General features: G+C 37.6%; 1 long non-coding RNA gene across 3 annotated transcripts in view; it reads right to left on the minus strand.

The window, feature by feature from the left end:
- Positions 1 to 1,114: 1,114 nt before the first annotated feature.
- LOC114144081 (uncharacterized) overlaps positions 1,115 to 23,732 on the minus strand; it is a 45,651-nt gene continuing 23,033 nt past the window's right edge. For 2 of the 3 annotated variants that reach the window (XR_003595403.1, XR_003595401.1), the window contains one exon: positions 1,115 to 1,500. This is a non-coding gene — a long non-coding RNA (uncharacterized LOC114144081). Of the gene's footprint in view, positions 1,501 to 5,566; positions 5,601 to 23,732 lie in introns of all 3 variants that reach the window. The other variant, XR_003595402.1, reaches the window with a different exon arrangement.

Consider the following 23,732-nt stretch of genomic DNA (forward strand, 5'->3'; position numbering starts at 1 on the left):
ACGGTGTAAAACCTGCAGGATACCGGCCCTCGAGGCCTGGATATGAGGATCGTTGTCATAGAGCAGCAAAACTTGGCGAGCAACAGACTTGTTTCTCCTTGCTTGCAACTCTCCACAGGTTGCATTGGGGAGGACATGCACGTGAATGTCTTCAAGGCTAAGTAAAGACTGCATTTTGGAAGAAACCTTGGATTCATACTATTGTACAATCTTCTATGTGTGTACCCAATGTACTGTACTCAGTCGAAAATAAGACTAGCCATCTGAGCTTTAGCATAAAATAATCTTATTAAAAGCTTTTCCAGGAACAGATGGGTTGTGACTAATTATGTTGATGAACTTTTTTTTTTGCCACTACCTGAAGAAGACTGCATTGAAACTACAGCTCCACACAACTGATGCTGGCAGCAGTCCAAGCAGACACTTTATCCTTAGTTTGAATATTTCCCTCTTTTAAATCTAAGATTCCACTTTGTCTCACCATCAATAATAACAGTGAGCCTGGTTTAGATGGGTTAGAAGAGATCCAGCCTCTTCACTTGTGGTTAATCCCACTGAACTCGCCCACATTTCTTGCATAGGTTGTCTTTGTTACAAAAGTAATCACCTTATTCATTTTTGTACTGCAAATGAGTGGCCACTTGTTTATTCCATATACTCTGATTGAAATGATCTTTTTCCCTTAAAAATAATTTGTTTGTTCTGTTGTTAGAGCCACAGGGACAGGCTTCAAGGAAGGGTGGTAAGATTTGCCGAGTCTTTGTCCATATGGAAGTTTTGAGTGTCATTACAAAGGCTTTATTATGTTAGAAAAATCTAAAACTTACTTGTCCTTTAAACTGATAAGGATGGTTTATTAGGTTGTCCATTGAGAACATTTGATCACCATGCAGTTATCAGTATAAGCAGGTATGATCTTTGGAAGAGACAAACAAGTCCTAGGGAGTTGCAACTGATAGCACAGAGTAATTTGGCACAGAGTGTCCCTGCCTAAAAGTCCATGAGGGAGAGAAAAGACCTGCATGAAAGGTTGACACCGCTGTTATGAGCGTGTGTGCCTTGTACTTTGTGTGTATATGTCAGAGTAAATGTAGGAGAAAGGATGAGATTGGTCTTGATTACAGCTGATAGGTTTATTTGAGGAAGGTCAGGAAGATTTGGGAGAAGACCAAGACACCAATAGCTGATGGGGATGATAGAAGTTAATAAAACGCACATTTCTGTGTGACCAAAGCAAATGGTACTGAGCACTAAAAAAATCTGTTTTATCCGAATCCACAATGCAAATTATGAAACAGTAACTAAAAAAAAGTGAAGACAGTGTTTCAGCATCAATTCTCTTCTGCACTGGTGTTCTCCTTTCACGGGTCTTTGAGACTGAACATACCCACAAGTGTCGAGTTGTCACAAAGAGTCTGTTTGACAGCAGCGTAAGCCCCCCACGGCTCATCAGAAGTGTCAATCCAGAGATGCTGTATGCCATGGCAGTGAATGATAGATCTGAAGGTCAAAAAATAGACAAATGAATGACAGTTTAGTGGAGAGATATGCAGATTTAAGAATTATAACTGGGCGTCAGCCATGGTTGGTTACAAATAAAGATCCTTTCAGGATGTAATTGGCAGATATCTTATTATTCGCTTCTTTTTGTTGCCGTTTCTTGTCAGAAAGTTATACTGCATCTTAAGTCTTTGCAGTCAAAAAGCACCCTGAGCAGGGGTGTGCCGTGGTGGCGTAGGGGATAGCGCGACCCATGTTTGGAGGCCTTGAGTCCTCGACCTGGCCGTCGCGACTCCCGGACCCGACGATATTTGCCGCATGTCTTCCCCCTTTCCTGTCAGCCTACTTTCATATAAGGGACACTAGAGCCCACAAAAAGTCCCCCTGGAGGGGTAAAAAACAAAAAGCACCCTGAGCATCTCCCAACATGTGGTTCTCTTGTGTCCCTGCTTCTCTCCACCAGCTCCTGAGTGGAAGAATCTCTTCATCCTCATCATATTATTATCCCTCCATAGCCTGATGAACAAGCACCAATGACAGTGTGTATTTGATTATTGCTGCTGTTGCCCTCCAGGCACTCTGTGTTTGATTACACCTGCCTTGGAGGTTGCTCTTTTTCTGATTACACTTGCTGTTATTTCCCCCTTGTAATCACACCCATGAATAAAGCTCTTGTGTTTTTTTTGGCTGGGATTTGAAATGAGGGCTTTATCTACGTGCAAACATCTCTGGTTTTGGTGTTGTTTTGTTCAGTGAGTAAAAGGTGATTACTGATAGCTCTGAGGCTTGTTTGGGTATGATTGCTTTTGCCTGGCAGGCTAGCATTTAGAATAATTTGTGCCCTCAACAACCAGTGTTTATTTTTGTCAACATTCCAATTACATCAGACCAATCAGTGTGGTCACAGCCCAGTCGTCTCATCCCCACATATCAGCTGTGTCAACATCCTCTGTCATCTCGGGTTGTCACAGCGATTGTAACTCTATCACTCAATCTTTTTATTTGCTAATTGCATTTGCACTTCAGGAAACAACAAACACGGCCCTTGTCCCCGCTTCATTTTTTGCAACAGATATATTCAGTGAATATTGTCTAAATCCCATAATCCGTATGACAAATTGGGTAAAAAGTCCATGAACCATGTATTTTGAGGGAGTCTGTCACCATGGTGAGATAATCAACAACTTTAGAACAGCACCTCAAAGCCAATTCATTTTTGTCATTCTTTCTAGTAAGTAATAAAGTGCTTTCTTCTTTGATTGGAAGAGACAAATCTTATTTGATGTATTTTTTTAACTTGGGAATAAACGAGGAAATTTCTTAAGTTTAGTCTAACTTAAGAAAGCTAAAATTATACTTAGGCATGTTACATCAAGTGCATGTGAAAGCATCATATCTCCTCTTTTTGAAAGGATATTTGCCGTCATTATACCTAAACATTTAGTTTGGTGTACCCCTCATTATTAAAGCTTTTGATTGTTGCAGTGTTATTGCTTGAGAAGGATTTAGAGCTGTAAACAATTTTTGCATGAAATATTGTGTTGACTTTGATTTAAGATTTAAGTTGACTTACAGACCTTTAGAGATCCTATGGCTAAGGCTCACCAGTGGAAAAATAACACCGCCTTTTTGAATTCTTATTGAAAAATTGATCCAAGATTAGAGTTTGATATAAAGTGAAATTTAATGTCAGGGGAATTGATGCAGTGTAGCTTCCATCCTCCACATCACAATTTGTTTCGCCAGCTTCCCATCTCCAAATGAGCACATGAATGGGATAGAGTTTGCAAAAAAGAATGTGTATTCTCCCGTTAAGTTTGGTTTTTTATAGATTACAACCTCTGAGTAGAAAGGGCCAATTTCAAGCCCTGTTTGTGCGGATGCCATGTTTATAAATGAGAACCCAGGTTTAGCCGCCCAACCAAGTTTACCTATAAGATGCTAAAGTCTCCAAAGGTCATAAAAGATGGTCCCATAAATGTCATTATGGGACCATCATTCCATTACATCATGACTTGCTGCTAGGCTTTTAAAACTCTAGATGACCTATCAAATGAAAATATTGGATTCATTAAAAGTACTCCCACTTTCCAATCTGAACTTATCGATTTTCAAATTATAGCACTTTTCAGAGAAAGAAGCAAAAGGTTGAATTTCGGGATTAAAAAGGCTTGACATAATCCTGCCAAAGCAGGGATAAGGCCAAAACACAGGTTAACCATTAAAAAGCAGGGATGAGAAGGCTAGGAAAAAATGCTGCAAACATAGAGAGAAAGCAAATAAAATATAGCATCTCTTAACATAAGAAGCAATAGATTAGTGTAGAACAACAGAGAAAATGCTAGGTATTGTTTTAATCCTGTCTGTGGGAGTCCTCTAATCCCTTGTTGTGAGCATCACAGAAACACGTTGGTGTTTTTGTCGTTTGTTCCATGAGGGTAATCCCTGGCCTGCCTGCCCTCCAGTCTGGGGTGGTATGTCTATGCAACAGTAATGCAGCCTAAAGATATAACACAGTCAATAGGACACATACCACCTTCCAAGCAAGCCACTCTTTATAAAACTAAGTATTACTAATGGCACCATATACATTTTATTTTTATCTGAGTTTTGGTGCCCATCTCCAGCAGTCATTGGGCAAGAAATGGGGTACAACACACACACTGGACAAACAATCATGCACACATACACTCATACCTAAGAACAATTTAGAGAGACCATTTAACCTAACAGTCATATTTTTGGACTGTTGGAGGTAATGGAAGAACTCACGTATGCAGAATATGGAACATGGAAACGCCAAGAAAGTACCCTGACTGGAAATTGAATCCAGCACCTTCCTGCTGCAAGTTAACGGTGCTGCCAACCGTTTCACTGTGCAGCCTGTAAAACCACTTAGCAAAAAAAAAAAAAGTAACTGTGAATTTTGATTTGTTTTGTCTTTTATTCTATTGGTTGGGTTCAAAGTTTCCAGGACAATGCTTACTTTAGAAATGCAGTTCTGACAGAAAAGCATGTAGTGGGAAGAGCTTTTCACAGATCAATTTCATTGGATATGAGGTTTTGAGTGAAAGTCCAGTCACCCAGATGCCATTAACATATTTCCTCAAGGTAGATGACGCAGGTAGAAATGGGGTCAAAGCGCTGAAGAGCAGATTTTCCTCTTTACTCCTAGACAAAACACCCACATATCAGTATTTGTGAATGTTGGTCAATTTATCCCTTCGTCATTTCACACATTGGCAGTTTTAGTTGCTTTGTGTCACCTTTTTTGACCATGCATCAGTTTTAATGATCTTCCCGCAGCCTGCTATAAGGAAATCTAGTGACGTGAGGTCAATAAATAATAGATATTAGCAGTTCGTTCACACCTATTTTGATCTGATATCTGTCATATTTTATAAAAGTCACCTGACTCAGTGATTGGTATCACCAATAATGGAAATGGGTAATATTTCAAAAATTGTATGCAGTTAATGTGTGTGTTGTGCGCTTGCAGCCGTAAAGGACTAAATAGAGATACATATCTAAAATATTACTTTGTTATCTTTTGAAAAATCAATCTTTTCAAGTCTAATGTGGACATGGACATTTGGGCTCAAACTGGTCTTTGCTTTTGGAATGAGTTATTTTCTTTGTCTCAGATTTTCTAATTCACACAAAGAGCTCAGGAGGATTGCATTGATCTTTGACAGAAAACTCATCCCAAAATGCATTTGAACTAAAATAAAGGCACATTATATGCTACTTTTTACTCCAGGAAAGGGTATGTGCTACAAATGTTTTAAGGTGTAGCTCTGGCTTTTGTCTCGACTGAAAAAAACAAAAAACAAAAACAAAACGGACAGAAAAGGATATCAAACAATCAAAGTAAGATCTCATATGTAAAGGTTTTTGGGGTTTTTTGCCTTTTGCAAATGTTCTTTTTTTCCTATCCAACTAATTTACCATATTAAAACCAAGTCTGAAAGTGTTAAATTAATTTGTCACAAAGTTCTATTTCAAAAGAAAGCGATGGATGCAAGTCTTCTTTTGCTAAAAAGCCTCTCAGCCAGGATTTTCAAACCTGAAAAGATGAACTGCTCCAAGCCCGGTACGACCTTGAAAAAGCAGAAGAAATTGAATGGATGAGCAGTTTGTTGTGATTTCAAAATATTTTTTTTATTTCTACAAAATAACAGCTTGGTTTTATCTGTAACAATAATCAGCACTTTCAGTACATTCTGTAGGTTTTATCCTTAGAGTATTTTACAAATTACACCACAATATGCCAAATTTGTTTCCTATTGGGGGAAGGGAAAACACTAAGAAAATACCAATATGCCACCTCAGTGTCAGATGTTTGTGTCACAGCACAACTGAGTAGAAAGTGCATCTATTTTACCTCGCCTGAAATGCAGTGTGTTGCCTGGTGGCTTAAAGTGATGATGTCAGTGGGCCATAGTGGTTTATGAGATTAAGTCCCAAGAGGAAGTCATAGGCTTTTTAAACCTAGGACAAACAGCCTCTTAATTTAATTGAGGGTGCAATTGGGCACAAAAGTAATGATTGCCTTGATCATAAAAGGCAAAAAGGCATTGTGTACCTCAGTGTTGTTAATAGCAACAGGAAGAGCCAGAGTAGTTATGAGTAGATCCAATCAAACTGTGAGATAAGAGTGGGCAATGACACTCACTAAAGATAGCTCCATTTTTGCATTTTTCAAATCATGAATGGTTATGTTTAAAAGTTAGACAAATCAATATTTAAGACACTTGTCACTGGAAAACTTCAAAAAACCTCTCCTGACAGCTATTTGTGGCTTCTTCTCTGTGCCTCAGCATGAAAGAACAGTGGTTCTAGCATAAAGTGCAACCTTCCAACATGGAATCAGTCTATAGTGACATGGACACCCACACACTTTACAGATCTGTCTATAAACTCCCCAAGCAGCTCAAATCAATTGAAGCCTTAAAGGGGAATGGTACTGTGAATATTTCTGCCTTGACAGAGCAGAGCTTCAAAGACTTTCCAAAAGAACTTTGGGGCTTGACTGAAGAACATTCCATCACAAAAATCCATAATCATCAATTGGTACATTCACTTTCTGAAATCAAAGTTCTTTTTTTTTTTTTCCGATGCCATATCGGATGTTTCAGGAAAAAAAAAAATCCTCTATGGATAAAACAGTTTAATAAAAACTAATATAAAAATGCATTTTTGGATAAAGCTTCTGACTGTTCTTAGGGTGAGATTAACATAATTTCACAGCAGGATTTCCACAGGCTAAGACTTCAAATCTGTTCTAAAATCCCAGATCCCAGAAGAGAAGCATTATGCATTATGTTTGTCTCTTGCTCTCTTATTTTCTTCAGTATTTTGTTTTTTAAATTTATCAAATTGCTGTTTTGACAATATAAAACGTACAAGAGAACATTCATAATATTCATGTGTGGTGAAAGAGGGATCAATATGTTGTCGATCTGGGTTTTGACATCTTTGTTTTCCTCTTAGAAACCGGAAGAACTGGAGTCTGTGAAATGGCATTCGACAATGACATTTTTAATTTCAAGGTTATATGTGCAATGGTACCAGGGAGTACAGGATAGTGTCATGACTAAGTCATGACATTAATTAAATAGTTTGTCTCACAATACTGATTCAATACCAAATTTAAGGGATGTTGGCACTATGGTTTGACAACACTAAGGTTTAGCTGTTTTCATACGTGGCACACTAATTTGAAGTCTCTTTCAGAGGAGCTACCTGAACAATAGATAGAAAAAGCTGTCTTCAGATAGAAACCCACTTTATTTTTTTTTTTTTGCAGAGTTCTTCTAAAAAAAGTCACTACCAAGTTAATAACTGAACAGAAACATTTTGAGCTTTTAACTGTACAGATGTATGGATGACATTATTCAATAAAAAGAGGTAAATTGGCAAATGTAGTAAGCTACTAATGGTTGCCTGTCCTACAGTGCCCTACAGCCATTTACTGATACCAATGAAAGGTATGAAAAAATGTATGTACTACCAAAGAAACATTTACAACTCTGTGCTCTGCTCAGTAAGGATGCAAATGTCATGACTCATCCATTTCCTGTCTCCTGCCATGTCTCATGCTGCTCTCCTCCTAACAACCCCTCCCATTCCTGTTAATTACTCATTGCTCTCACCTGTGCTTCTGCCTATTTAAACACCTGCTCACTCAGTATGAGATTATCTGTTGCAGTTATGTTTTTACAAATAAAAGCTGAAAAAGTGTGGCATGCATTTTTGTTCAGCCCTTTGTGTGGATCCACGGTTTTCAGAATGATTAAAATCAACTATTTTGAGCTTTATATAATGTCATAATGTTCATGCATGTTTGAGAAATCCTTTAGTGTCCCATAGCAGCCATTCGGGGGTGCCTAAGTGCCTGTCCTCATCAAGCTCTGCCTCCTCAGAGGTGCAGTCTCCAAGCTGAGCCGAATGTGGTACTGAGTGACGTAAAGCGTGACAAAAAGCCATACCGTTATGAGGATTCAACTGCTTAGGAACCATTAGGCATAAGGATACCAGCACTAAAACTATTTTAGGCAAAAGAATGCAGAACTAAAAAACTGAGAATGTCAAAATTCACACAGAGAAAATTATAGAACCCTTAGTAACCTATTTAAACAATTTATTGGCAAAACAATAATAATAATTTGGGGCTAGTATGGGCCTCTTATCTGTATCTCTGATTACTTAGGCTATTCTAAATTTTATTGTGTCAAATTGTATTTATTTGTATTAGAGTGAAGGGGGCTGAACAAAAATGCACACCACACTTTTCCAGATTTTATTTGCAAAAGCATTTTGAAAACCATGTCTTTTCTTCTTCCCACTTCACAATTATGCACTGCTTTGTGTTATATTATCACATATCTCATTAGACAGCTGAGTGTTTCAATTTTAAATGTTGTTCTCACCAATCAATGTGACAAAACAACTGTGATTTCAGTGATCTATTGCCATACTCATTTCCCCTTCCTCCGCCTCACTCCGACCCCCTCTTTTGTCCCTCACACACACTTAAAATAAACTACTTTACTGCACCACTACCTCTGAATTTCCTCCAATACTTTATGAAACACCATTGTTTGCATAGTCTACAGAAGCTGTTTGACCACAACACAATTTAAACCTTGGGGATTTTGACCACGCTTCTTAATGCGCATGATTTATTTAACCATCTGATCATACACAGTATAACTAGCTCCTGGTCCAATAATAAGTTGAACCCTTGTACACTCACCATCTGCCTTTGTATCTGTAACAATATAGCACTGCATGCTGTTTTGTTTCTTATCAAGGCTAAGGCTGATGTACTGTACAGCTACTGTATACATGTCTATCCAGTGGTAAATGATATACATCAGTGGTCCCCAACCTCTGGGCAGCGGACCGGTACCGGTCCGTGGACCAATTGGTACCGGGCCGCGCAAGAAATAGTTAAATATTTCCGTGTTATGTATTGAGTCTGGAGGACTCTGTCGGTTGCGCAACATTGAGCCCACAAACAGCATAGGTTTCGGTTTCCTCCCTATGCGCGCACCCCCCCCCATCCTCCCTGTCCTCCCGACGCGCGCACCCCCACAACCCCTGGTTTTCTTTTCCAGATGCACCAGAGGAACCTCAAAAATCTCAAACAACTATTAAATATATAGTATAACTTTTTTCTTAAATAAATGAAATCGTCTTTTCAAATCTGTTTTGTGTATTTTTTTGTATTTATTCAAGTTATGTTTGTATAGTAAGTAACAATCTTAAACACTGGGGTGTGACAAAAACACCAGAAGAAATCTAACAGTCGGACAGAACAATTTTTCATTGCTCTGTATAAATTGTCATGGTTGATTCAGAGTCCCAGAAAATAAATAAATAAATATATAAATAAAACAATAGACTTATAGGACATTTTGGTACATCTTCACAAAGAAATATTGCTGTGGCTTCTTGATATTTACTGGGATTTTTAAATAGATTCCTAAGAGAGACCAGTAAACTATACATTTGATTGTTGTTGTAACATTTATGAAATGTATAATTTGAACTTTAGATAATTTTTAATTGCACATAGACACAAAAGGAAAATTCCTTAAGATTTAATTTACCACATGTAAAAGAGAGCTACCTTTCTAATGTCTTCATAATTTCCATTTCTTAAACATATTCTTGCTAGCCCATGACATCCACACTGCTTCTTTTTCTTGAAATTATACACAAAAGGTATATCAACTGAATCTATGCTCATCAAAATGTTATCTCACTTAAAAGTTTCTTTGTGCTCTGTGTAATGCAAATTTGCAGATTTCAAATAGGAAAATGAGGGCATTGCGTGTGCACAACACTCCATGAGTCACATTTTGGACTGTCATCTGTTTGATCAGAGACGCCCTCAGATTTCCTACATTTTTAAATGTGATCTTCAGTAGATGAATTTATCTGCAAAGGTCGGGGTTATACGTGTGTGGCTGTCTGAAGCCCACTCAGGTTTCCCAATGTGGACTGCGAAGGTCTTTCTTGTTTTCCCCGGTGATGTTGATTGGGAAACAGCTCCAGGCAACCTTCAGGCTGTGACTCTAACTCTAGGCTCCGACTCTGGCTCTTTTATCTTGTTTTAATATTTGAAAGTAAAAGCACATGGAGCATCCAAATGTTTATGCATGCATCTTTGTTTATACATGTGACTGCGTATGTTCTGGTCACTGACTGCACTACAAAGGTGGACATATAGACCCCAGATATGAAAACCAAAGCCAGTGCAGACATACCTTATGCCTCACAGCAGGGCACAGCTTCATTGTTTACAAAACAGAATTCAGAATATAAAGCAGTCTGGGAGAGCACTCTCCTTCATAGCAGAAATGTTACCATATAAAACATTTCCCTCATTAGTTTATAGTCTAGGTCTGTAGTTTAAGAGCTTTGGTTTTACTTTGTGTTTAACAGTCATGTAAAAACACCAATTGCCAAATATGTGATAACTTTATTTAATTAGATGCATGCAGTCATATTCAATAAATTAGAAAATTGCATAGTTAATGTATTTCAGGGACTTAATTTATTTTGTGAAATACATCAAGATTAATAACACACAGGCTGATGTTTAACATTTTGGTTTTTGCTGATTATGATTTTCCACTTAAACCTAGTGGAAACAAAATATTTAAGATTAGAATATTGCATAAGACCAATAAAAAATGATTATGTTCAACACCTTCTCAAAAGGTACAATCAATGTGACAAATAAGCCACATTGAAATGCATATTCTAGTTTATTTAAAGGGGCAGTATTATGTAAAATTGACTTTTGAGCTTTACATCATGTCATAATGTCATTTCCTCATCAAAAGCATACCTGGAGTGTTGCAGTGAGTCTTTCATGCATGTTTGAACAATTCTTTAAAAGGGGCAGGCCTCCATTTCAGCTAGTAACCTGGTGCTGAAAGATGTGAATTACTGTCGCTTTATTACATAAACTTAAATGTTTACTTTTGGCCGCAACTGAGCCTATACAAGAACAAAACGGCTCAAACTCAGGCTGCACACACACTTCAGTAGCTGCACCAACCTCTCCAACAACCAGCTTAGCTATCACTCCTCTCACAAGTGGCTCTAGTTAACTTTGTAAGAGCTGCAGGAATCCACATTTATACCAGAACAATCAGTTGACAGAACAAATATTTATCATCCGGTTTATAAAAGTTTATAAAAATTGTTTATTGAAAACCACAAGAAATCCTGTTTGAGGTTTTCCACAAGGCATGTAGGGAACACAACAGACACATTGAAGAGGATGCTCTGCTCATATGAAACCAAAATCAAACTTTTTTGCTTGAATACTGCATACAGAAGATTGCACGCTGCCCTGTTAGTATAACATCCATCTTCTTTCTGATGCAATTTTTATGCTATGGGGATAATTTTCTTCATCACGGATATGGAAGCTGATAAGCTTTGACAGAAAGATTGATAGACCTAAATATAAGGCAATACTGTAAGAAAATTTGTTAGATGGTGCAGAAAACTTGATACTAGGGCAGAGATTTGCCTTCCAGCACTAAACAAAGAACCAGAGCTACGACTGAAAGTTTTAGATCAAAGCATGTAGCTTTCTATATAACACAAATTAACATTTACCTCCAGCCTTTTAGCTGAAAGTTTGCTAAACCCAGTACGGTGCTTTTAAACACAACTGTCCTTCATAGTCATCTTCTCTTTTTTTTATTCTATACATGCTCAAAAAAGTAGGCTTGTACTATACAGGTGTTTATAATTGTTATATCGGCACATCAAAGTTTAGGACCTAGGTCTAGCCTGTCATTTTATTTTTGGGAGCTCAAAATGTACAGAGTCTTGTTAAAGTTGCAGTAGGTAACTTTTGAAAAAAATATGTTTTTGTTAAAACTGTTAATGTGCCCTGACAGTATAATATGAAACAGATAATTGGTAAAAAAAAAATAAAATAAAATAAAAATCTAGCTTGTCTGCCTCTTCCCTGTAGTCCTACTTCCATATGCAGAAATACATCACTCTTTGGTCAGAAAAACCAATCATAGCGAGGAGGAGAGTCTCAGTAGCACTCAGTAGCAAAAGATGAACTACTGTGTTTTCATTCTGTGTACACAAAAGCTTTTTTAAAGCAGAGTGTCTATATTTTGGTCTGTAGTAACTGGGTCAAACACCAGTGCCATTTTGTGACGTAATCAGGGCAAGTCAACCCCCCAAAAAACTAAGGCTGAGTACACAGAAGCGGAGAAAGTTGTGAGTGATTTCACTGAAGATTTGAGTGATTTATCTGCAGTTTTGGAGGAAGAAGTTATGAAGTGATGAGGAAGAGGAAGGTGGTCCTACTGAAAGAATGCAACCCTATTTATTGAGTCATATTGTTCAGGAAGCAATGATGATTCCTAACATTTCTGGGAAGGAAAGGTCCAATGGTGAAGGGTTAAAGCTGGACATCTGTTGCCTGCAAATCACTGAGTGGTAAGATACACATCTATGAACATAAAAGTCATTCTTTTTTTAATTCCAATTATTTAAATAATTGTAATTTTTTAAAGCCAATGCTTGGCTTTTTCAGAAAAACATTGGCTCCACAAGACTACAAAGCCAACCTGAAAGGAGATAATATGCCAAAAAGAGCTCCAGTTTCTAATTCAAGCTCTTTCTGGTAAGTATTGCGATGAAAACATTTTCGCAAATAAATTAGAGTTGTGTCTTACAAACATCCATTCATAATTTTCTAATTAGTTTGGATTTCACATTAGCTCCAGTTAATGGTATTAGCGTTTGCTAACATACTAAACAATAGATCACAAGCCAATCATCTTTTTGTTTTAACAGATATCTTGAGTTTCATGGTAAAAGAAAACATTTAGGCAATTTAGACATTTTGAGGCCTACATAGAGGCCTTCGTGGGCCTCTATGTAGGCCTCTAGGCTCCAGATCCTCCACAAGACTAAACAAAATAGAAAGAAAAAATGTCGGAATGAATGAATCTTTGAACAGACAAACGCTAAAAGACAAACAATAATGAATCTACCAGGTTGGTGGAGATGGAAAGGAAATGTGGTCAGATAGTAAAAATAAAGGGAGGAAGAAGGAGGATATAGCCCTTGGGTTAGTGTGGAGGAGGACTAAATCAGAACGCAAGAGTCACTGCCAGGTGTTTGAACTTTAAAAAAGGTAGCATTTGAAGATGAAGCATAAAGGATAAAGGTTTGTTGGAGCCAATGGGGATTTTACGTCTCTGTCTCTCTATCTCACTCAGCTTGATTGAGCTTCTACCTGCAACTATAGTCACACACAAGGTGCAAAGCAGGATGAGATACCTTTACTTGGAGGTGTACAGATTGATTTTGAAGTATACTAAGCCTGTTAAGATTTTTACTCAAATAATGTCTGCTGAAATAATGATACAGCAATTGAGTCACTACCATCAAAACAAATTAGTTTCAAATTTGTTTCTTGTTAAATAAATTCTGAGCAAAGTGGTTTTAAGTGTACTGCTGGGTGTTGTAAATCATTGTATAATAGGTTAATCTGAGGAATATTAAAAAAAAATCCCTATTGGAGTCATTTAGTTATTTATAGCTATAATCAGTTTTAAAGTGCATTGTGTGTTCTTTGCTGAACGTACAATAGTCAGTATATCAGTACATTTATTTATTGGTTCATTCTGTTCTCTATACATTTATGGAGGACTTTCAGACCTTCCCTGACACTGATGAAATTGTAAAAATGAGAAAAAATGTAATACTGAATCAATTTTAAAATTCTATACTTTTTTTCCCCACTCTGTGTTTACCTTTGATGAGACGTCACAGCATCTTAGTGTGCAGGCTTCAATTAGGTAGGAAGAGCTGTGGGAGTTTCGGGAAGTGCAAGAACGGTGTGAATACAGAGCGTGGCATAACAAGAGCACGTCTCAAACAATATTATTTATCTTTCAGAGAGCTTTCCATACACTCTGCGTGCACACACACACACACATATGCACGCATACTCGCACAGAAATCTCAGGAGGGATGTAGCAAAAGCATTAGTGAGCTGTCTCTATTCACTTTCATCTCTTATCTCTTTTTAATACATCCTCCTTTCTGGAGTTTTTTTTTTCTTTTCATGATACTCTCACTTTCTCAGCTGTTATGTTACTAGTTCCAAGTGTTTTTGAAGAGGACTCGCAATCAATCAGTGAATGGCCGTGTGTAAAGCTATAAAGACCTTACAACCTCGGGTTACCATCAAGATGTGAAAGGACAGTGTATGCAGCTTTACCATGTGAATGTACACACTAGTTCATGTCAAACCTTTGCTCTTGCATTATCTTTCCACCGCTCTTGTCCTGACTAACACAGCCAGCTGCCTCATATCCATTAAGAGGTTCTCTGCAGCTTCATTCCGTCACAAGTTGTCAGAGTGCACTGAGTATGTGTGTGTGCTTACTTCTGACCATGTGGGTCTCTTTCCTCAGCTTGAGAATGAATGTGTGTTTAACTGTGTTTAAGTGTGGGTGTGTGTCCTTCACACTGCTTATGCTTCATTTGTCTGCTGAATGAGACCAGAATCTTTCGCTATTCACTTGAGGATCCTGACGAATTCTCTCTCTGCCAGTGCACTGCTTCAGTAAGCACTTTTAATGGTAAGCCGATATTGTGTGTGGCATGTGTGCACTGAATTTGCGCAGGCATATGGGTATGTTAAAGTAAATTTGTTCTGAAACTTTGGTGCTGCTTTTCTTTCTGCTTGTGTGTGTGTGTGGGGGGGTGGGCGCGCGTGTGGGCGTGTGTTAACATGCAAGGACTTTTTGACTTACTTTGGTTGGTAGAAGTACATCAAAGAGTTTAAGGTCAAAAGGGCCCGAGAGAGAAAGATGAGAAGGCCAAGCTAGAAATATTGAGAGAAAGTAAACTAATTCACCTTTTGCTCCCTTTATTTTTTTTTCTTTCACTACTCTCCCTGCATGTTTCACACACTCTAATTTTCCTCCTTCATCTTGCCCTTCTCATTACCCCTGAAACTCATTTTCCCACTTTCTTTTTGACATACATGCACACATAGCCTACTCACATTCCCTTATATAAGTTGTAAAGATCACACCTATAAATGAATAGGATCTTCTCTGGGGAAAAGCAAAGAGAGAGAGTCGGCTCCTCTTATCCTCGCCTTGATTTTCTAAACATCCACTTTTATGGCTCTTCCTTTCTTGTATTGCCGCTGCTGTCGCTGACTCTGGCTATGATGCTGTTGTAGTTGTGTTATTATGCCTAAATAGGATCCTTGCTGGGAAAATTGGCCCGAGTTCACCACCAGGATAAATGACCAAAAAGGCCTTATAATAGGCAGACATAATGGCCCGTGAATGTGTGTTTCCTTGACTGTTTGTATTTGAGAATATGTGTTCACCCTGTGCTTTGTATGTGTTCACTCATCTGTGTGTCTGTGTGCACTTGATAATGATATCCATGAATTATGCATGCAGTGTGATGCTTTTCATTCAATTTCAGATCTTATTTTCCCCCCAAACAACATTACAAAGGCGGGTCTCTGGGCATTTGGCTGTAAATAAACTTGAACTAATAGACTTCAACTGTGGGCAGCACCCGTCTACAACACACTCACCAGGGAGCAAGCTTAGCAAACTGGCTACAGGCGCTGTGCGCAGGTCAGCTCTTATGCATTGCTCTCGACTTTTAGGGTACTAGTGAGGTGAAGGAAAGCAGATCCAACATAAGCCCTAGTGAGGCACTGTTGCTCCATAATATATAGAAAATAAATAAATGAGGGGAAAAAGTCAGAGCATAACCAGAAAGTTTATTTGCATAAATTAGCATGTTATATCAACACAGGTCTGCATGCCTTCAGCAGGAATTGATAATTAAATAAAAATAATTCATTTAATATAGGTTGATTGTGTCTTCCGGGTATCTCTGTGAACTTTCCATGCATGCAGGGTTGCAATTGGGTGCACAGGTGTGTGTCATAGTGTTCAAGTGGCATGAACTATCTTTTATGAATTGCAAGGGGAGTTGGAATGAGGAGATATGTTGCCATACATGACTGCCCATATTTCCCTTGTCTATGGTCTGTGACCTTGTCCTCTCTCATCACTTTACGCTTGTGACTGCACAGTGGCTCAGAGCACTACCCCTCCTCCTACCATGTCTTTCCTTCTCTCTCTTGTTTTCCCTTTTCTTTCCTTCTGTTTGTTGTGGTGCATTGCTTAGTAATGCCTTAAAGCTCCCCCTTTTAGTACCCAGGGCACTCTATTCATTAATTATAACATTTTAGGTGTGTAAGTTTTGACCTGCCATGCATGAATGTATATGCATGTTTATCACTGTGTTTGCAGAGTTGAGAAAAGTCAATAAATGATTTTTCAGCAAATGTTCACCTAGGGCTTTGTTTGAAGCAGCATGAATCATGTTGTCATTACCATTCTCCTTTAGGACATTGTTTTGTTGGCTATATGGGACTGTTTATAATAATGGTGAGCAATGGAATCCCTTTGTCATTTCATATGTGAAAAAGTAGTTGAACTCTGTTTTTTCAAATGACAGGTTGCTTATAGGGGGATTTAAACTGGGCAGGGGTACAACTAAGATTGCTTATGTGGATAAGGGATAGAATAGTGTGCCTTTGTTTCAACTCAATACTGCTGTGGGAGTACCGAGTATTGGGTTGCTTTTGAGGACTAACTGGTTGTTATATAGGCATGACAAGAAATCTTTCTGCATTCTAAAAAACTGTAAAACTCTCAAAAACTGTACATTACTCCCTCCAGGACAGAGGTCATACACTGCCCTAAACAGAGAAGCTAAATCATCTGGGTGTTCTGTTGCTAACTGAGTTTCATTGAATAGTAGGGGGTGGGATAGACAGATTTGCACCTTATCTGCAGTAAAACAGGTGCTTAGCCAATATTTTTTGAGTTACCCAATAGTGAAGTTCTCATTTTATTGGTTTATCCACATTCTAACCCACACCTCATATGATCATGACCAATAGATCGCACATAGTAGTAGAAATGATCTTCCTCTGTAGGTTAGCCACCTTAGAGATAGGTGAGACAGAAAGGCAGGGTGAAGTAAGACTAGGGCTGGTTTCTGCATTAAAATAAGTCAGGTGTGTTTAGTGATGGATTGTCGAGAATGTCCCGGCTCTAAAAGTCGAATATAACTGATACCTGTGAGCAAAGCAGTCTTTGGGAGTTGTGCCACAAGAACCGGCTCTCTGAAAAAAGCGGAATTTCCCTTCACTAGTTGTGTTATTTGAGCCATCTGGTCAGAAGGCCTAAAACTGTTGTCCCTGAAGCCAATGTAGGGTAAGCAGAAGATAATCAGTGAATGACCAAAATTTCAAGATGCATCTCACACAAAAGACTTTGGGGAACATCTCTGCCTTTTACAGATGTTGCTCTCATTTTGGTTCCATCAGTTAAACTTTAATGAGTATTTAAAGCTTTATGAACTTAGTGGCACGTAGGTAAAATTTTGTCACATTAGAGGGAATATTTTTTAAAGGGGGGAGTGTGATGCATTTTCCAGGAGCACTGTGCTATGAAATTCAAGGATTTCTCAATTTTTTTCCTAAAGGATCACCAAAATGCAATGCAAAGTACATAACGTTTTTTTTTGTTTTTTTTTTTCCTCAAAACTGACTATCCTTTTACATTGTGTTATTAACTTGTAAGACTTGTCTGTTTCTTATTCTGTCCAAAAAAGTGTCTTAGTTCAGCAGAAATTATATCAAGTCTTCGAGATATTCTCATGTTTTTCAAAATCAACATGCGTTATGGTTTAATTTAAAACCTTCCGCTGTTTTGAAGACTTGATTTTCTTAGAGTCTTGATGTTTCAATTGTCCAGTATGGGGATTGAACCCATGACCTTGGCATTATTAGCAACACGGTCTAACCAGCTGCGCTAACAGGCCATACATAGTGTTGAGTTTTCATTGATTTAAGAACTTACATGATCTTACCACAATGAAGATATAAGAAAAGTGCTCATATTTTAATGTTTTTCAAAAATATACCATTCGTAAAGGTATATTTTCCAGCCTTTTGTTTATTTTGAAGTGTTGATTGTCTGAAAGACTTTAGATTTTATTTGACCGGTATGGGGATTGAACCCATGACCTTACCTTTATAACCACAATGCTCTTACCACGCCACCTGAGGTAACGCATCATTACCTTACATAATGATAGGTTTTCATCAATTTAAGTAAAACTTACGTGATCTTGACAAAAGTGTTCATATTCTAATGTTTTTCAAAATCATCATGTGTAGTGGTTTAATTTAAAGCCTTCCGCTGTTTTGAAGAGTTGATTTTCTGAAAGACAATACGTTTCACTTGGCCCGTATGGGGATTGAAGCCATGACCTTGGTGTGTGCATGACAATGTTGAGTTTTCATCAATTTAAGTAAGAAATACATGATATTCACAAAAGTGCTTATATTCTAATGTTTTTCAAAATCAACATGCTTAATGGTTTAATTTAAATGCTTTTGCTGTTTTGAAGAATTGATTTTCTTGAAGACTTAATGTTTTAATTGGCCAGTATGGGGATTGAACCTATGACCTTGGCGTTATCAGCACCACACTGAATTACCCTTTTTTCCATTCTTGTCTCAATTACAGTGTGTGGTGTTGACCAATTGTGGGCCTATTGTGCAAAGGCGATAATTTATTTAATAAAACCAGGCAGCACACAGACACATTGAATATTTCATGAATCATTCATCAGAGGTTACTGCTGTGAAAATGTTAAAGCAGAGATAACAATTGTAAGTATTGCTGTGTACTTGGCTTGCTTTGTGTAGAGCAGCGTTTCCCAACCCTGGTCCTCAAGGCACACTGTCCTACATGTTTTAGAGGTTTCCTTGCTTTAATGTGCCTGATTCAACTGATTGCAGTTCAACAAACGCCTGTTAATCAGTCATCAATTGAAATCAGCTGGACTGAACCAAGGAAATACCTAAAACATGCAGGGCAGTGTGCCTTGAGTACCAGTTTGGGAAACACTTGTGTAGAGGACCTTACTTTGCCACTGGCAGCGTATAGCCAGAAACAAAAAAAAAAGTTTCTCTATTTTTGTCCTCATGCCTGGAGTGATGTACACACATTGCCTGTATGTTGTATGGGTTTTGATCTTCTAAGTTTCTAATATCTCTTTAATTGTTCCAGTCGTATTTCTTTGCTATTTGTTTTCCAGCACCTAACTTGGTTTATCATGCTGCATATGTATTTATTTATTTTTGAATGTTTTGCCCAGTCCTTTTTGTTCGTATTATTGAGTGGAATTTACCAGATATGTCTCCCAGGTTTTCTAGGGCCCTATAATTAAATTGTCTACATAATTCTGTGATAGACTGTTTTTAAAGTCTTAAGCATTTAACAGAGCTACAAATACGTATACATGTGCACACATTGTATAGTTTATGTTTATCATATTCCTGACTGTAGGCAGAATGACTGTGGTGATGTCCTTGGTGACCACCTAGTGACTCATTTATAGCACAGGAACTTAGGACTGGGGTCTTGGCAGGCCACTAGTGTACACACTTACTACACATTACGCTGAGATTTCAATTAAAAAAAATAAGTCTTTCAACAGTGTTTAGCTCCAAGTAATGCATATCTTTTAGGTCTTTGTACACATACTTGAGAAAAATTACTTGTTGAAATATCTTGGTTAATTCTACACCACATAAAATAGATTTGGTCAAACTTCAATCCAATGTAATGGATGAGTCCTTCCTTTTTAATCTTGGGGAGAAAAAATGCACTATGCTGTTCCAAGTAAATTTTACTTTATGTGGTTCTAATCAGACTCTGTGCTCCTTTGTGATTAATTTGCATGAGCATATTGAAGAACTCGGCGAACGTGAAATACAAGAGACAGTGTGTTTTCCATAAGATCCTTTATATTTTTGGGTGTTTGCAATGTTATGCATTACATGGAAAGTATTAGAACTCAGTGTAAAACCTAGGGGTTATGCTATTATAGTTTCCAAGTAAAAAAGAAAGAAAGACTTAATACACTTATTCTGCCCCTGAACAATATGCATAATAATCACAGTAAGCAATTTAATTAATTAAACTTTTATATATATATATATTCTCATTTTTGTGCTGCTTGCCAAATCAAAATAGGTATTTTTCTTTTCAGTTAAATTGTATGCATAAAAACCATTACCATTGGTGGAATAGTTAAAATCTATGAAAGTAATTCCTGGAAGAAAACCAACTCAGAAATGTAATCTTTTTTTCTTTTTTTTTAAATGCTTTAGCCACTTTGCTTCTGTGTCAGCTGGATTACAACGTATATATTTACACGAGCACAGACTGCTCTTTTTAATCTCTCAATTTTCCTTGACTCTGTTTACATAAGGCTGTTATTCCAGTCACACTTCACCATCTGGGAGATTAAAGACTCAAATATAGCCCTGTTGCAATATTGACAATATTGATCATAGCTTTAAAAACAACACAGCCAATAAAACAAGATAGAGAGCATTCCAGAAAGGCTTACCACAAACTTTATTTGCAGGGAATCCTATTCCAGTCCATTTTTCAGGATTCAGGTTGAAAGAAAAGAGAAAACAGCAGTGAGGTCTAAAGGGACTAAATGTTTTGTCTGATGTTTTTAGAAACCATAAAGAACATCACTGAATGTACTTATTTATACATGTGCCCTCCTTTTCTTGTTGTCTTTCTTTGCTATTCCATGATGTTCTTACATAGGACTCTACATTTCAGCCACTAAAGACACACTTCAGATGTGAGTATTAGTGGCAGTTAAAAGTCTCTCCAGCTCGCAAAATATATTATTAATATTAAGGGTATAAATTCTTCAAACTAAAAGTATAATATCCCACCAAATATTGCACGCAAGAAGTCATTTGCAATTGCAGCATTGGTCACACTGATACTGCGAAGACAGTGATTTGATATATTGTGCAACTCAACGTATAAACAAAACAAACATTTTATGCTTCGTCTTTAGCTGCAGTAGAATGACCTTATTGTTCAAATTTGTGGACAGCGCTCCTCAAACAAATAAAGAGGAACACATGCACTTTACCAGTGTGAAGTGCAAAAAACAAGCAGCAGAAGACAATTGTTCTTCCCTAGGAACTGCTTACTAAAGCATTGTTACATTTAGCACTGCAAGCAGGAAAAGATCTTCAGGCATGTGGGCATCTGGACTGGACCCAGTTTTTGGTGCCCTATACTTTGTAGAAAATCTTATACTAATGCAAATAACTTGTTTTTTTGTTCAGAAATTTCCTACATAACATAAAACAGTGTGAAAATAAATATCCTCTGAAGAAAATAAATGTACACAAATTTTAATGTTCACATTTAGAGCATGAAATAATTCTGCCTAATCAATGCCAATTCTTTTTAACCAAGCTAAATTTTACCTTCAATATTGAAGGCACAATCTTTGTCATGGACAACTGAGGCTTGTACTTATTTCCTGAGAATGATCTTACCCCTTGGTGTTAGGCAATTAGAAAGCAACAGGCAATTTTAGCTTCTTTTTTCTTTGTACCAGGTAATGTTTACGCTCTGTAGACACCATTTCAGCTAAGTAAGTTTGATATGAAGCAAGCAATATACCTGTGTTGAACATTGCTGACAACGATTTCATTTGATTCATTCTTCAACAACCGAGCAATTTACAAACAGCATGATTATGGGGTGTCTTCTGGTTCTGGATTCTGTTTTGCTCTCCACTTTGGGTTTTTTGTTTCGCTCCATGTATTTAAATGGTGCATGGCAGAACAAAGTTGTGCACTTTAGGTTCTCACATAGCAGTTCTGCATATTTAAAGGTTTAAAGCATTGCTGCATTAAACCTTGGTACACTTGCAGGGCAAACTGAAACACCCACATTGTAAACTTGTATGGCCACTGTAAAGGAAAATGATTATTTAAGTGCTAAAATACTTACAACATGTGTAAAGGTATAGCCAACACTTTTATTTGGAACAGTTTTCTGTTGAGCATGGGGGAGCTGACAATAGCAGACATTTAAACGGGCAGGCCTTTTCCTCCCCCGCTGAAGACAGAGTAATAAATTTACATTCCGATAGGGGGCAAGAGACTTCTTGGCGCCTCTCCCCGTGCCAGACAGAGATGAGCACGAAGTGGCCCTCTTACTGAGATAAAAACCAGACCTCTGAGCGGCAATGAGGGAGTTTCCGGGGTTTCTCTGGGGCCGAAAACAGGTCTCTGATTGGTTGAACAACGGAACGCCTTCGTTGCATAGATTAAAATACGGAAACACCCCTTTTGTTTAAAACGAAGTGTAAAAAGAAAGAGAGAGAGTTTTTTCTCCACGTGGGCGCCTTTGTCTGTGTGTTTCGTGTTTGTTTTTTGTCTCTCCTTGTGTGTTGTTATTTTGTGAGAAAATGCATATCTCTGTATCTCTGCAGCTTGGTTGTTCATTGCTTTGTATGGAATTAAACTCTGTGATCTGTGACGTCAACACGCTTTGTTTAGTTTCGTTTTACAGCTGGCCGCCGCTCGCTGAGAAGAACCCGGCTGTGTTAAGGAAGAGACGAGCCAAACGTTTTGTTCAAAGTTTTAATAAATTCTTCCTCAATACCACCTAATAAGTACTCTGGTAGATATGTATCAGTTTTTAACTATGAGATCTGCAGAAATATGTGCAAGTACTTTTTTGCTAATCCTTTGCTTTCTTGTGACAATTGATCATTTTTTAATCCACATGCACGATTTGTAGATCAGATCTAAATGACTTAAAACCAATACTGAAACATCGAGCTGCAGGTAGTGAAAGGCTGAAGACTCCTGGAAGAAAAGGTCAGCAGATATTTTTAGCAAAATATAAAGGGTTAATGTAATAAAATATGCTTTCAGAAATATCTTATACAAACATGTGTCTCACACAAAGGGGCTTTTAGTTGCTGTAATATAATCTTTCACTTTAATGTTTTGATTTTCTGTCCATCTTTACGTTTCACTTCGATATATCACACCTAGGTTCATCTTCTCACCTCTCTTTCAATCCTTTCTCACCCCTCAACGTTTGTACTCCACGTCATTGCCTTAACCACCCCCATCCAGCCTTAACAGACTGATGCTCTTTCTCACCTTTCGCTTCCTGCATGGCACTGCAGGGCTTCTTCTTTCTAAAGCACATTATTTTAACCTTGTGGATTTGTATCTTGTATTTCAACACTGGCAGTTCTAACCGCTGTGTCAAAATTGTGTGAATCATCTTCTGCACCACCCCATCATTTTATGTTACTTGCAGAAATGTTTCCTTGTAATTACAGACAAGTGTGAAAGAAAGCCTAACTTGGAACTCTCCATTTGATGGGTAAAATTATTCCATATGTAAAAGGTCATATTCTACAAGAGACTTGGAGGTTGTACTGCTTTAGGTTGAAAAGAATACCAAAAAAAATGGATCCAAAGCAAAGTGATTTCTTAGATCGGTCTTACTGCCAGCTTTAATATTCTGTAAGGCTGGAAAAATGATGACAATCCTATTTTAATCTAAAGAACTCATTTTGTAACTGCAGATGGTCACAATCAAGCCTAATCATTGCACATTTTACAAGCACACAAACAAAACAGACAGCAGATGAGATAAAATTATTCTACTTTGGTGCAGATGGTGTTTAATGACAAAAAATAAATATATTTATAAAAATATATGTTAAGATTGTTAAAAAAAAAA

This window comes from Xiphophorus couchianus, chromosome 5, assembly GCF_001444195.1.
Source record: "Xiphophorus couchianus chromosome 5, X_couchianus-1.0, whole genome shotgun sequence".
NCBI classification, from domain to species: Eukaryota; Metazoa; Chordata; class Actinopteri; order Cyprinodontiformes; family Poeciliidae; genus Xiphophorus; species Xiphophorus couchianus.